The 15,527-nt window shown below is 49.3% G+C and overlaps 1 protein-coding gene across 1 annotated transcript in view; it reads right to left on the bottom strand.

Moving 5' to 3' along the window:
- Positions 1–4,799: 4,799 nt before the first annotated feature.
- PDE9A (phosphodiesterase 9A) overlaps positions 4,800–15,527 on the bottom strand; it is a 243,595-nt gene continuing 232,867 nt past the window's right edge. The window contains exon 19 of the mRNA XM_078658368.1: positions 4,800–5,061. The gene's annotated coding sequence lies outside the window, so the exon portion shown is untranslated. The remainder of the gene's footprint in view (positions 5,062–15,527) is intronic.

The following is a 15,527-nucleotide window of genomic DNA, read 5'->3' as shown; positions in this document are numbered from 1 at the left end:
ACCCTCACGTCTCCTGGTGCGTCCAATCCAGAGGATTACATCTCATTATTGAGGTCTCAAGTAACTGAACAAGGAGCATATAGAGTCCATGTGGCGCCATCCTGCGTGGCTCTGGGATTCTTCACTTTCGCAACACATTCGCCACACTCATAGCCCGGCCAGTCTTTTATGACCCCTCTGCTTGCGATGGTCCTAATTCCATCTCTTCTAGGTCTAACAACATACCCTCCCAATCCTGTGCAATTGGGTACTTCCGCTGCCCTCTTTGCTCCTCTGCGCAAGACTGCTCCTTCTGCCTTACCCCATTTCAGCAAATCAAAGTGCCACACTGCGAGTCCGGCGGGGTCTAGGAGATTTCCATCTCATTGTTAAAGCTCTGATTGCAAGCAGTAGAGCCGTATCCAGGAATCTCAATTGGGCCTTATGGTGTTTGGAACGTTTGCGATGCCCCACTAAACAATATAGTGCAGTCTCTAACACCGGCAGGGCGGTGACTGTACGCAGTGTGGTGCAGACCTTCCCCCAATATCTTCGCAACCGTGGACACGCTCAGAGCATATGAAGAAAGTCAGCCTCATCCATCTTACAGCGAGGGCAGTGATGAGGTTAGTCCGTGAACATTCTATGTAACCTGTGGGGGGGTGAAAAAGGCCCTATGCAACACCATGACCTGGATAAATTTAAATTTGACATTCCTGGATACTTTCCTGGGGTGTTCAAGAATGACTTTCCATGCCCTATCCGATAAAACCTCCCCCGTGTTGAGTGACCAGGCGTCTCTGAGTGTGTCGAGTGAGGAGGCTACATGTTCCCTGATCCCGGTGTAAAGCGATTTGACCAGATGGCCCCCTCTCCCCATATAGTAAAGCAGGTGAACCAGTTCATGTTGTATAGGTTTATCCCGCTGTGGGGCCCATGTGTGTCTTATATAGTGTGATACAGTGGCATGGAGAAGGAATAAGCCTCGCGGGGCCCCGGTGGATTGTAGGAAGGAGTCGTGATCCAGCAATGTGGTGTCCCTGAAAAAGGCCCCTATGTCTTCCACCCCAGCGTCCGTCCAGGGCAATAGCCTACGTTGGGTAAGTCGTCCATGCGGCTTTGGAATGCCTAACAGGGGAACATTTGTTGCAAAGTGCGCAGTCGTGGAAGTGTATGCCAATGCCTTCCTCCAGCACAACAGGGCCGTGCGCAGGAGAGGGTGGCAATCCTGAGGAATCCTAGTCTTAGGAAGCAGCAAATAGTGCAGCTCCCCGTACTCCAGTCTTGTCTGTTGTAAAGTTAATTTAGTGTAGATTTCTACCCGCTACCCATTGTGTCAGCCATTGGAGCTGACTGGCATAATAGTATCCCAGCAGGTCCGGTACTCCCAGACACCCCAGTCTAGTGCTTAGTTGAAGTTTCCGGAGGCTAATGCGTCTCCGTCTGGGCCCCCAAACGAGAGTTGTCAGAATCGTGTTCAATGTGTTAAATACCTGCTGCGGTAGGATGACCGGCAGGTTAACAAAATAATAGAGTATGCGGGGAAGCAGGACCATCTTTTAGATGGCGATCCTACCCATGACGGACAGGGGCAGAGACGTCCAGAACCCCACACTACTGCGGAGGCTATTAATAGCCCGTCTAATATTGCCCTCAATTTGATCTTCAGGCGTTCTATAGACGTGAATGCCCAAATATTTGAACGTAGTCTGGGCTATGGGGAACTGATATCGTCCAAATTGGATGAGAGGGGGGTGTTGTGATTCCCTGAAATAAAAGCCGGTAGACTTTTCGGGGTGAATAGCTAAGCCAGATATAGTCTCAAATCGTGCAAAGGTGTCGGCTATGGCCGAGTGATCCTCTTCCAGATCACGGAGGTACAGTAGGATGTCGTCTGTGTAATTTGATATAAGATTGTGTGCCCCACCAATAGTAATACCTATCCTATCTTCACGAGCCCGAAGAGGGGTGATGTTGAAGCTCTCTCTGGGCGACATCATATCCTAGCAAGAGTTAAATGTAAGTAATTTTTTGTGCCAGGGAAAATCCAATATATTAGTAATAATAGAGACTTACATAATGTTTAAGAGTTTATTTGGAGAAACAGCCCTTTGCGATTAGTGCTATCTAGCAAAATATAAGATTGCTGTAGAGAGGTATTTAACGCATGGGTTTCACCAAATGAAAAATGGCATTTTGGAAAAAAGTTTAAAAAGCTTTCTTAAAAAAAAGACAGAATGAAATCGGATTCATGTAACATCCGCAGGATCATAGCACATTCATCAAGTCATGGTTAATATTATTTACGGGTTGCTACCATGCGTACCATCTCATCGGGTGTTGTCCATGGTATTTCGTTGTTCAGATTTTCAGTTTATATATCCAGCGTTGTTCCCTGTGGAACAACCTTTCTTGCAATTTTGGACCATCAGCCACTTTTTTCTAGGATCAGCCTTTGCATATCATTGGGCGTGTGTCTTCTCTGAAAGCGGTTGATATGTTAGGTTGTGGGACGTTTATAGTGTATTGTGCTTCTGTGTTTGTTGATTCTGGTCTTTATTTGTCTTGTGGTCATGCCCCCGTATCTCCGGTGACATGTCCCTGCCAGTAGGTTTATGCAGTTATTGGTATTGCAGTTTCTGTGATTCCAAAGCACCCATTTTTGTGGTAAAATTAACTCCATTTCCTTGGTTAAGATGGTCAGTGTCCGATGTTGAAATTCCCACGTGCAGAGTGCCCGGTTATTGAGGCATGCCCCAGCTGGTATAAAGAGTCTTTTGGTGCTTTCTTTTTCAGTCTGGGGTGAACCAAATGTTCTCTCTGGTTACTTGATCTTTTGAATGCGAAGAGAAGCCTTGCTAATGTGAGATTGTCTTTGTTCAGAATATGCAGTTTCCTATTTATATTCTTGACCTCATTGGGCGTAGGTCAATCAAGATTGGTAAAGCGCAGCTACTCACCCATGAGGGTCTCAAGGTGCTGTGGGATAAGGGGGCTGGCTCCGGTGAGTGCTTGCGTCATCCGGACAGCCAGGTGTTGAGGTCCTTTCTGAACTGGGGCAGAGTGGGAGATTCCCAGATGTGGAAGGAGAGGGTGTTCCAGGGTTTGTCTGCGAGGTAGGAGGGGTGCAAAAGTTGTTACACTTGTTCGTTTTTGAGTAGGGGTCTTTGCATTGAATTCAGGGAGAGAGCCCCTATTGCTTACTGCGTTTTTGCGACCGCTCCTGGTTTTCTAGTCTGGGTTCTGTTTTTCTTTGAGCTTTCGTGAGCCCGGTCCTTGGTCTGTATGTCGGTCAAGTGGTCATGCCACAGTTCCTCTGTAGCCTTAGAAACTGGCCATATGGGAGGTTCATATGTACCGCCCAAGGCTGCCATACGCAAGGAGGCTGTTGCGATCAAGGGTTTATGGAATGTCCTTGTCTTCAGGAGGCCTCCTCTATTCTTATGGTCAAGTCAAGGAAAGGAATCTCATAATCTCAACAAGTGGGTCTGGTCTGTTGAGCCAGACGGCAAACTCTTCGGATGTGGGTTTTTCCTTATTATCAAGATGTCATCTATGAATCTGCACCACAGGATGATCTTGGTTTGTGGGGATTATTTCCAGAGTAAATGTATTGCTTTTCAAAGTGATGCGTGTATAAGCGTGCCAGACTCGGAGCAAAAGGGGTCCCCATGGCTGTCCCTTGGATTTGCAAATAGAATGTGCAGCAAGATTACGTAACCCCGTTCTTATGGGGGTGGGGGGGTGAATGACCGTATCGACCATGGTCTTGACCCCTAACCTTTGACCTCCCCAGGACTCAATGTGAAGGCCTCATTGAGGATATGTTTCTTGTTACTGCAGTGGGCTGAACCCAATGCAGGGACTTGCAGGGAAGGTGTTTCATTTCAGTTTAGCACAGCTGTCTCCACAGACCTGGGTGCATGTTCTTTTTCTCTGAACACAATGACCAGCTGTCCCTATGGGCCACGCGCTTCTTCTCGCTGACCACAGATGCCACGGCATCCTGCGGAGTGAATACATCTTTCTCCCATACAGGGCTGTGTGCAGCTGCTGATGCTGCCTCAGCATTGTTTCTCTGAAGCCAACTGAAACTGAAAAGTTTGAGAAAGTTTCTTCTCTTCTTGCCGAACACGGCCAGAGAGATGGTTGTTCGGGCAATGATTCTTTCTCGCTTGGATTATGCCAATGCCCTCCTAGTTGGCAGCCCAGGTTTGCTTGTGAAGAAACTTCAAGTGGTTCAAAACTCTGCTGCCAGACTTCTAGGGGGGCTGTCTTCCAGGCACAGTGTGCGAGCACTTTTACGGTCACTACACTGGCTTCCTGTCGAAATTCGCCTGAAATTAAAATGCTTTCAATTGTGCAACGTGCCCTTTACGGTCTCGGTCCCATCTATTTGCAGAAGAGACTTGCTTTTTACACACCAGGGAGACCGTTGCGTTTGTCTTCGCAGCTGCTGATGCAGACCCTGAAGTTTAAGCGTCAGCGACTAGGGGGAAACTCCTTTGTGCGCAAAGCTTGTTTGGCCTGGAATGCGTTGCCCTTGGCTTTGAGGGCCACCCAGGATCCTCTTCTATTTAGAAAAGCCTTAAAAACCCTACTGTTTTAATTGGTAATTGTGCATTTTCTGCCTTTCTGTTGTAAGCGCCGGGACACTTCCGTGTAGCTGTGCGCTGTACAAATTAAAATAACATAACATAACAATATTAAACTCTCGAGACAGGCTTTCCTTTACTCTGAGCACATCAGGCACCCTCCTGGAAGACACATCAGTACATTTCACAGCAACAAACCACAGTGTGACCGCAACGCTACTGGAGGAAACAATTTAATGTAGTATTCACAAAATAGAAACTCTTCTATATATTATAGGAAAATAATTTAAAAACATATCTTAGAAAAACAAGCTATAAAACATGACTCTAGATCCTCTGCTTTGTTCTAAGAAGTGTAATTCTAAAGACATTCCTTGATGGGGTGGTTTGTCCTGAACAACCACGTCTAGTGCGCCTTGGACTCGTCCGAGCATCCACCCTGGGTCCAGCGCACCTCGGCTTCAGCATGGGGAGGGCCTCCTGTGAGCTGGGGGAGAGAAAGGAAGAGTGGGGGTTACCTGGAGTTCTTGAGTATAACACAGAGACATATATGAACATATTCACAATGTTAAGGCCACCAAGATTCCTTGTGAGCGCAGAAACAAAACCATTTTCATTGTGAGGCGTACTCAGATGCCAGGTAAGTGTGAAATCGGGTTCATACGGTAAGTCCCACCAGGTGCAATACAGTGCGTTCCTGTCCGTTCCCCCTGCGCTGTTGCAATTTCGGTAGCCTAGCGCCAACGCAGACACCCTTGCACCATGGTGCAAGCGTGCCTGTGCTGTAGGCAGGATTGTTTTTGTGCAGGAAGGTGCACCTTCCTGCACAAAAACAATCCTGAGAGACGTTTCCTCTTTCTATTTGTGCGGTAAAAGACAGCCCACATTGAAAGAGGACTAAACGAGGGAAAAACTTTATTTCTCCTCGTTACACCTCCCCTTAAGAGGTGTGAGGGTTTGGCACTTCCCCAAGGTTTACATGCTGACGCAAATCTGGAGAAGCTTCAAATTCATGGGTGTTGCATGTGAAAACTCACCGCAATGCCCTTGGAACGCCGGCCGAGCACATTGTAAGTACAACTCAGGCCCGCCCATGTCCGATGATATTCTTAGGGGGGGGGATGTAGGGTTCCCAGGTGTCAAGGAGGGAATGTAAGTAAATAAGTAAACATTTTATTGCTTTTTATTAATTAAACAAAAATGCACATTGTTAAAAAAGGAGGGAATGTAGAGATTTTCTCATCTTATCAAAGATTGTCATAATATTCAATGCAGACTGTGAGAAGACTGAGGTTCACTCCCAAAGGGTTCTCAAGCTCCACAGATTTACTTCCTTCTCAGGAAGCAGCGGGAGGTTGTCTCTGATCCGATCTACAGGAAGGTCGTGCACTGGTCTCCCCACATTAAATGTGAATTTTGAGACCTCCAGCTACAATCGACTCTTCCAATGTCTGTTTTATAATACCAATCAGCAAAAGGGGCCTTGGTGTGTTAAGTCAGCGTCACAGGTCAGTCCTTGAGAGCAGATTAGCTCAATGCACAGGGGAGTTGACGCCATCTTGGCTCAATGCACAGGGGAGTCGATGCCATTGTGCCTCAATGCACAGAGAAGTTGGCACCATCTTGGCTCAATGCACAGGGGAGTTGGAGCCATCTTGGCTCAATGCACAGGGGAGTTGACGCCATCTTGTCTTAATGCACAGGAGAGATGGAGCCATCTTGGCTCAATGCACAGGGGAGTGGGAGCCATCTTGGCTCAATGCACAGGGGAGTTGACGCCATCTTGGCTCAATGCACAGGGGAGTTGACGCCAACTTGGCTCAATGCACAGGGGAGTTGACGCCATCTTGTCTTAATGAACAGGAGAGATGGAGCCATCTTGGCTCAATGCACAGGGGAGTGGGAACCATCTTGGCTTAATGCACAGGGGAGTTGACGCCATCTTGGCTCAATGCACAGGGGAGTTGACGCCATCTTGTCTTAATGCACAGGAGAGATGGAGCCATCTTGGCTCAATGCACAGGGGAGTGGGAACCATCTTGGCTCAATGCACAGGGGAGTTGACGCCATCTTGGCTCAATGCACAGGGGAGTTGACGCCAACTTGGCTCAATGCACAGGGGAGTTGACGCCATCTTGTCTTAATGAACAGGAGAGATGGAGCCATCTTGGCTCAATGCACAGAGAAGTTGATGCCATTGTGTCTCAATGCACAGAGAAGTGTGCACCATCTTGGCTCAATGCACAGGGGAGTTGGAGCCATCATGGCTCAATGCACAGGAGAGATGGAGCCATCTTGACTAAATGCACAGGGGAGTTGATGTCATCTTGGCTCAATGCACAGAGAAGTTGGCACCATCTTGGCTCAATGCACAGGGGAGTTGGAGCCATCTTGGCTCAATGCACAGGGGAGTTGGAGCCATCTTGGCTCAATGCACAGGAGAGATGGAGCCATCTTGGCTCAATGCACAGGGGAGTTGGAACCATCTTGGCTCAATGCACAGGGGAGTTGACGCCATCTTGGCTCAATGCACAGGGGAGTTGACGCCAACTTGGCTCAATGCACAGGGGAGTTGACGCCATCTTGTCTTAATGAACAGGAGAGATGGAGCCATCTTGGCTCAATGCACAGAGGAGTTGATGCCATTGTGTCTCAATGCACAGAGAAGTGTGCACCATCTTGGCTCAATGCACAGGGGAGTTGGAGCCATCATGGCTCAATGCACAGGAGAGATGGAGCCATCTTGACTAAATGCACAGGGGAGTTGATGTCATCTTGGCTCAATGCACAGGGGAGTTGACGCCATCTTGGCTCAATGCACAGGGGAGTTGGAGCCATCTTGGCTCAATGCACAGGGGAGTTGACGCCATCTTGGCTCAATGCACAGGGGAGTTGACGCCAACTTGGCTCAATGCACAGGGGAGTTGACGCCATCTTGTCTTAATGCACAGGAGAGATGGAGCCATCTTGGCTCAATGCACAGGGGAGTTGGAACCATCTTGGCTCAATGCACAGGGGAGTTGACGCCATCTTGGCTCAATGCACAGGGGAGTTGACGCCAACTTGGCTCAATGCACAGGGGAGTTGACGCCATCTTGTCTTAATGCACAGGAGAGATGGAGCCATCTTGGCTCAATGCACAGAGGAGTTGATGCCATTGTGTCTCAATGCACAGAGAAGTTGGCACCATCTTGGCTCAATGCACAGGGGAGTTGGAGCCATCTTGGCTCAATGCACAGGAGAGATGGAGCCATCTTGACTAAATGCACTGGGGAGTTGACGTCATCTTGGTTCAATGCACAGGGGCGTTGACGCCATCTTGGCTCAAGGCACAGGGGAGTTGGAGCCATCTTGGCTTAATGCACAGGGGAGTTGGAGCCATCTTGGCTCAATTCACAGGAGAGATGGAGCCATCTTGACTAAATGCACAGGAGAGTTGACACCATCTTGGCTCAATGCACAGGGGAGTTGAAGCCATCTTGGCTCAATGCACAGGGGAGTTGACGCCATCTTGGCTCAATGCACAGGGGAGTTGATGACATTGTGTCTCAATGCACAGAGGAGTTGGCACCATCTTGGCTCAATGCACAGGGGAGTTGGAGCCATCTTGGCTTAATGCACAGGGGAGTTGGAGCCATCTTTGCTCAATGCACAGGAGAGATGGAGCCATCTTGACTAAATGCACAGGGGAGTTGACGCCATCTTGGCTCAATGCACAGGGGAGTTGACACCATCTTGGCTCAATGCACAGGGGAGTTGGAGCCATCTTGGCTTAATGCACAGGGGAGTTGGAGCCATCTTGGCTCAATGCACAGGAGAGATGGAGCCATCTTGACTAAATGCACACGGGCGTTGACGCCATCTTGGCTCAATGCACAGGGGAGTTGACGCCATCTTGGCTCAATGCACAGGGGAGTTGATGCCATTGTGTCTCAATGCACAGAGGAGTTGGCACCATCTTGGCTCAATGCACAGGGGAGTTGGAGCCATCTTGGCTTAATGCACAGGAGAGATGGAGCCATCTTGACTAAATGCACAGAGAAGTTGGCGCTATCTTGGCACAATGCACAGGGGAGTTGACGCCATCTTGGCTCATTGCACAGGGGAGTTGGCGCCATCTTGGCTCAGTGCACATGGGAGTTGGCGCCATCTTGGCTCAATGCACAGGGGAGTTGGCGCCATCTGGGCTCAATGGACTGGGGAGTTGGAGCTATCTTGGCTCAGTGCACAGGCGAGTTGGCGCCATCTTGGCTCAATGCACAGGGGAGTTGACGCCATCTTGGCTCAGTGCACAGGGGAGTTGACGCCATCTTAGCTCAGTGCACATGGGAGTTGGCGCCATCTTGGCTCAATGCACAGGGGAGTTGGAGCCATCTTGGCTCAGTGCACAGGGGAGTTGGCGCCATCTTGGCTCAATGCAAAGAGGAGTTGACGCCATCTTGGCTCAATGCACAGGGGAGTTGACGCCATCTTGGCTCAATGCACTGGGGTGTTAACGCGATCTTGGCTCAATGCACAGGGGAGTTGACGCCATCTTGGCTCATTGCACTGGGGTGTTGACGCCATCTTGGCTCAATGCACAGGGGAGTTGACGCCATCTTGGCTCAATGCACTGGGGTGTTGACGCTATCTTGGCTCAATGCACAGGGGAGTTGGTGCCATCTTGGCTCAATGCACTGGGGTGTCGACGCCATCTTGGCTCAATGCACAGGGGAGTTGACGCCATCTTGGCTCATTGCACTGGGGAGTTGAAGCCATCTTGGCTCAATGCAAGGAGAAGGGAATGCAGCATTCACTTTGCTCCATTAGTCAAGGAGCAGAACTGGGCTGCAGTTGAGAATAACTCCTTTGAGAGTCTGTTGTGCTGCCGAATGTCACAGTCAATGAAAACAGAACGTAGATGAATTTAAACTTTACAAACAATGAAGTTGATTTTTATTTAAATCAATCTAGGAAAAATTAAATTTGCAGATAATTTTATCTGGGCAGTATCGAATGCAAAGTCCTAAGAGAAACAACCATGTTTTCCTGTACCTACGAGTGAGGCAGATAGGTATTAACAGTGCTTGTTCATGGTAGTCTTCAATGTCTGTAAATCGATGTTCTATTTACCACATTTCTGCTGCAGTTTTTCTAATGGCCACTAGGTGGCACTGCAATGCAGCATACTGGTGGTGTTTAAACCTGGCTCTTTTCTAAAATGCAATGCTTTGTTCAGTAAAGGACAAATTAAGTGTCTAAAACAAAAAGCTCCTGTGGACAGGTCAAACACAGAAAGAAACCAGCATTTGCCATTTACGCGATTTTGAGCTATTGGCCTTGTAAATGACAATGCCTTTTATTTATGTTTTGGTTTTTAAAACATAAAAGGCATTGTCATTAACAATGCTAATAGCTTTAACTCTCGTAAATGCGAGACCTGTTGCATTGCAAATGCTTGTTTAGAGCAGACGATTTTGAAGCTGGGGAACCAGGTTCGAGTCAGGCGGGAGGCTCAAACATCCTTTGAATGCAGACAAATTACTTCATCTTCTCCGCAAGCTCCCACGTCTCCTTCAGCCACACCACCAAACTCCATTGGACCGACCATCGCTGCATCCACTTCACCTTCCGGAAACCCACCACGCACCAACGCACTCAACAGATCCCTCGCCGCTGCTGGAGCCAAGTCACCGAAGACCAGCTAACCACCACCCTCGCCCTGAGCACACCCACCGACCCTGTTGCCCGCAACCTCAGGCAGTGGATCGATGACCGCCAACACCCTCGCCCCGATCAAGAAACCCTCCAACAGACACACCAGCAAGAAAGCCAGTTGGTTCACCCAGGACCTCCAGGCCTCCAAGCAAACTTGCAGAAAACAAGAGAAGAAATGGCACTGTGAACCAACACCGGACAGCTACGCAGCCCACAAGAACGTCACCCGCAGACACCATCACCTCATCAGATCCGCCAAAAGGGCCTCCTTCAAAGACCGCCTAGATGACAACGGACACAACAGCAAAGAGCTCTTCAACATCGTGAAGGAACTCTCCAACCCCAGCTCCAACACCAACGACATCCCACAGTCACAAGACCTGTGCGACTTGCTGGCCACCTTCTTCCATCGCAAGATCACAGACATCCACAACAGCTTCAACGTTACGACCGCCCCGACAGCCACTGAGACCTCCGTCCCCACGGCCACCATCTGCGCCAATCCCCTGCTCTCCTGGACCAACATAAGCGACGACAACGACACCATCAAAATCATGAACACCATCCACTCCTGATCTCCGTCAGACCTATGCCCACACCACTTCTTCAACAAAGCCAGCACCACCATCGCACCCCATCTCTGGAAAGCCATTAACATCTCCTTCGAGACAGCTACCTTCCCGGAGAGCTGGAAGCACGCCAAGATAAACGCCTTACTCAAAAAACCCAAGGCTGACCATAAGGACCTCAAAAACATCCGGCCCATGTCCCTGCTCCCATTCCAGGCGAAGGTCGTCGAGAAGACCGTCAACAGACACCTGGCCCACTACCTCGAGGAGAACAGCATCCTGGACCCGTCCCAGTCCGGGTTCCGCAGCAACCACAGCACAGAGACTACCCTCATCGCCGCCACCGATTAAATCAGGACCCTGCTTGACAACGACGAAACCGCGGCCCTCATCCTCCTGGATCTATCAGCCACCTTCGACACTGTCTGCTACCACATCCTACGCACACGCCTCCACGACGCTGTGATCCGAGATAAGGATCTGGACTGGACCTCCTCCTTCCTCTCCGGCAGAACCCAGAGCGTTCGCCTTCCCCTTTCGGCTCTGAAACCACCGAGATCATCTGCGGCGTACCCCAGGGCTCATCCCTCAGCCCGACATTGTTCAAAATCTACATGACACCGCTCGCCCACGTCGCCCGACTTCATGACCTCCACATCATCTCCTACGCTGACGACACCCAGCTGATCCTATTCCTCACCAAGGACCCCCTCACCACCAAAACCAACCTCCACGAAGGAATGAAAGCCATCGCCGAGTGGATCAAGAACAGCCGTCTGAAGCTAAACTCGGACAAGACAGAAGTCCTCACCCTCGGGTCCACCCCCTCGGCCTGGGCAACTCCTGGTGGCCGACCGCACTGGGAACAGCACCAACACCCACCAACCACGCATGCAACCTGGGGTTCATCCTCGACTCTACTCTCTCCATGACAAAGCAGGTCAACGCCGTCTCGTTCTCCTGCTTCAACACCCTCTGCATGCTCCGCAAGATCTACAAGTAGATCCCCACCAAAATAAGAATGGCACCCAAGCCCTCGTCAGCAGCAGGTTGGACTACGGAAACGCCCTCTACGTAGGAGGCTCGGCCAAACTCCTGAAACAACTAAAAAGCATTCAGAACGCCTCTGCACGCCTGATCCCCCCCCCCCCCCCCCCCCAGCGCATTGAGACCCCCACGGGTGAGTAGTGCGCTTTACAAATGTTCAGATTGAATCTCCCCATGCCTAAAAATAATTTTAAAATGAACGAGTCCCTCTGAAAAGTGTTGCTAAATAAACCGGGCGAAAAGCAGCACCGGGTGGAAATAAAAATAGTTCTCTTAAACTAATAGAAAAGCACTGCATGGGTAACAATACTGTACTTAGCCGGTGCACCTCTGCTGAACAAGGTAAGTGACGTATCGCTGGCTGTACCAGTCATGAGGCAGTAGATAAGAGCAACGCAAGAGTTCGACCAATGGTGAGTAGCAGGAGGGAATGGAGTGGTATTATTGATGACAGCGGGTGCTGCTGACAGCGCATGCGGGCTGATGCGCGACCAAAAAACACAAATAAGAGCTAAGCAACTGAGATTGGCACGAAAGCCATCCAATCTTGGGCAAGCAACGGTTCTGTGGGGTATGGGACACCATGCTGTCTGCAGCGAGGCTGCAAAAAGAGTAAAAAGTTCTCAGAATTCCTAAAAAAAGAGACTATTACAAGTGAATACTTTTTGACAAAAGACTAGGAAGATGGTTTAGAGGTTAAGAAAACAGCTTGTAGTCTGTGTGTCAACAACTATTCACACCGCGAGGAGAACATGAGTAGGAGGGGAGGAGAAAGTAGGCAGCAAAAAAGAGAGGTAAAGATGAAAGAGATGGGGTCCTGGACCTTTTCCATCTATGCACCCAGGATCTGGAATAACATCCCCGTATCCATCCTGGCTGCCCCAGTGCTGCTCTAATTTAAGAAAGCGTTGAAGGCGCCCCTCTTCAAAGAACACCACAAACCAGCTTCCTTTCCTATCCCTCGTTGACCAGAAGCTTGCCTTGGTGCTATGCAGAGCTCGGCTAGGTTTGAACTTTACCAGTACTGCATACATGCAAGGTAAGTGGCAGACCACACAGTGAGGGGTTTAAAAAAACATTGTTAAACATAGGTGATGGTAGGGTCAAGGTGGAAGAAGGTCGTTGGTCAGCAGCAGTCTTGGTGCATCAGACGTGGGAGAGGTGTGTTGTAGGAACATACAGCCTGATTCATGTAGGTAAATTGCACTCGCAAAGGGCCAGATTCTGAGAATCTGGCCCTTTGCGAGTGCGATTTTTGCATTTGGTATTCATGATACCAAATGCAAAAATCGCTATTTAAGAAGTCGCAAATATGCGAGGAATAGCATTTGAGGAATCTCTAATAGAGATTCCTCAAATGCTATTCATGAAACATCAAGAAATAGCGATTTTGAACTTTTGGGGCCGCTATTTACCGACAGGTCAGACCTGTCGGTAAATAGCAAAAACTCAGAAAAATGCTTTTAAAAGCATTTTTCAAAGTTGCATGTAGCACACACACATGTCCTTTGGACATGTGTGTGCGCAACACCTGTCCAAAAGTGCATTTTAGGGGTGCTACAGGGCGTCCTTTGGACACCCCTGGCACCCTTAAAATCGCTATCTTAGTTGCGAGTAGCAAATTGCTACTCGCAAATCCCCATTCATTCCTATGGGCCTCTTGGCCCATAGGAATGAATGGGGAGTATTTGCGAGTAGCAAATTGCTACTCGCAAATAAAGAACATGTAGGAATCGCTATTTAAGTAGCAATTCCTACATGAATGCCGTTTTGCGTGTCCTCAATAGCGAATCGCTATGATTCGCTATTAGGGACACGCAAAACGGCATGTACATGAATCAGGCTGATAGTCTTTGCTAATCTGATCCTGCCCTTCAACGTGTTTCTAATCTGCTTCAATGGACTTGATAGTCTTTGTGTCCATTGCACTTTTGAGATGCTGATGCTTTGATAGGAGAGCCGAAGCGAGCGTGCACACAGCCATGTCGAACGAGGCCACTGCCCCACTTCTCAACCTATGCCGTTTATGGATTCTTCTTTAATAGGGAATCGAGTCCGAAGAGCTGCGGGGGACCCTGAGGCATTGGTCAGAAGGAATTAAGAGTATATTGTCCACTTGATTCCACCTGCCCTGGTAAAGATGAGGTGATGCTCTTGTACTTGTGAGGTGGTACCACTGTCTTAAGTTCCTACTGCTGAGGTTCTAAGTTAAGGGCTGAAGGGAAGCTTCTTAAGGAAGACGCACATATGACTCTTATAAGGCAGCCGCAGCCTGTGCAGGTAAGGGCGGTGGAGCCAGGTGGGGGGATTTTGACAGACGAGGAGGGGAAATTAATTATTTAATTTTACCTTGTTTTCGTCTGTTGAAATCCCCCCCCACCCGGCGTGCAGCCCCACCGCTCTCACCTGCACAGGCCGCTTCTGTAAGAAGGTTCTGCACACTTTGTCACCTCTCCCGCTTCCATGTTTGCTTCAGTGAGGGCAAGGCAGCCAGGTGGCTCTTAAAACAACCCCATGTGCTGTGGTGGAGGAAAGGCCTTGCCCTCCCACCCCCTGCAAAAGATGAAACGAATAGATCAGCTCAGCGCAGACCGGTCTGAATCTGCGGTGAGCAGTGGCACTTGTGCCCATTGCCTGGTGCCAAAGCTGTGCACCTGCACTCTGTGTCCCAGGGAGGGTGGTGTGTATCAGCATTATTCAGTGGAAATGTGGTTTCCGGTGTGCAGAGAAATGTGCTTCGGTACCTTAGCTGTCGCTGCTGCTCCAGCCCCCTCTCAGAACGGGGAACAGCGTTTACAACGCAACTTTTACAACGCAGTACCTTTACCACGCAACTTGTACAACGAAAGTCGTTACAACGACTTGCGCTGAGGGGCGCTCTAGGATAGGGAATAGTTTAATTTACTATCCAAAACCTTCCCTACTATCCACGGGGACTGGAGTTGGAATAGTAAATTAAACTATTCACTATCCAGCACCCACCAACGCAAGTCGTTGTAACGGCTTGCGTTGTAAAAGTTGCGTGGTAAAGGCATGCGTTGTAAAAGCATGCGTGGTAATGACATACATCCCTCAGAACCACCATTGGCAATGCAATAGGTCTTGCATTTACGAGAGTTTGTTGTAATTTACAACGGCAACAGCTTAAACTCTTGTAAATGCGATACCTATTTCACATCAAAGAAACGCACGCCATTGTCCAGGGCTGCTTGAAAGCGGGCATGGTGAGGAAAGCACATTGTGCCTGCAGTAGAAGAAACTCAACGAAAACAATGCTTACAGACTAAATACGACATACTGTGTCGCAACAGAAGTAAAAGCGCCAGTCGCCATGGGAGGTAGCAAATGCAGACAAGCCGATACCAAGGAAGGACTAACGAGCCTAATAACGACTCGGAAGCCAGCATTTACGAAGGATAATGACACATTGTTAGAAAGGCGACCCCGGGGGAGGCAGAAGATGTCTGACTGACCACCCCTAGGTCCACCTCTCCGTCGAGACGTAGCCGAGCGTTACCGAGAGGCCTCCTGGATGAGGGCCCTCTCCTAGGATCGTACAGCAGAGTAATCACCACACTACAAACGGACACCACACAGGAGGTCAAGTTCTCAAGCTTTTATAAGTAATAAAGGTTGCGGA

The sequence above is a fragment of the Lissotriton helveticus genome, chromosome 8 (assembly GCF_964261635.1).
Source record: "Lissotriton helveticus chromosome 8, aLisHel1.1, whole genome shotgun sequence".
NCBI lineage: Eukaryota > Metazoa > Chordata > Amphibia > Caudata > Salamandridae > Lissotriton > Lissotriton helveticus.
Note: the sequence above shows the minus strand (reverse complement) of the source record. Positions and strands in the feature narration are given on the sequence as shown.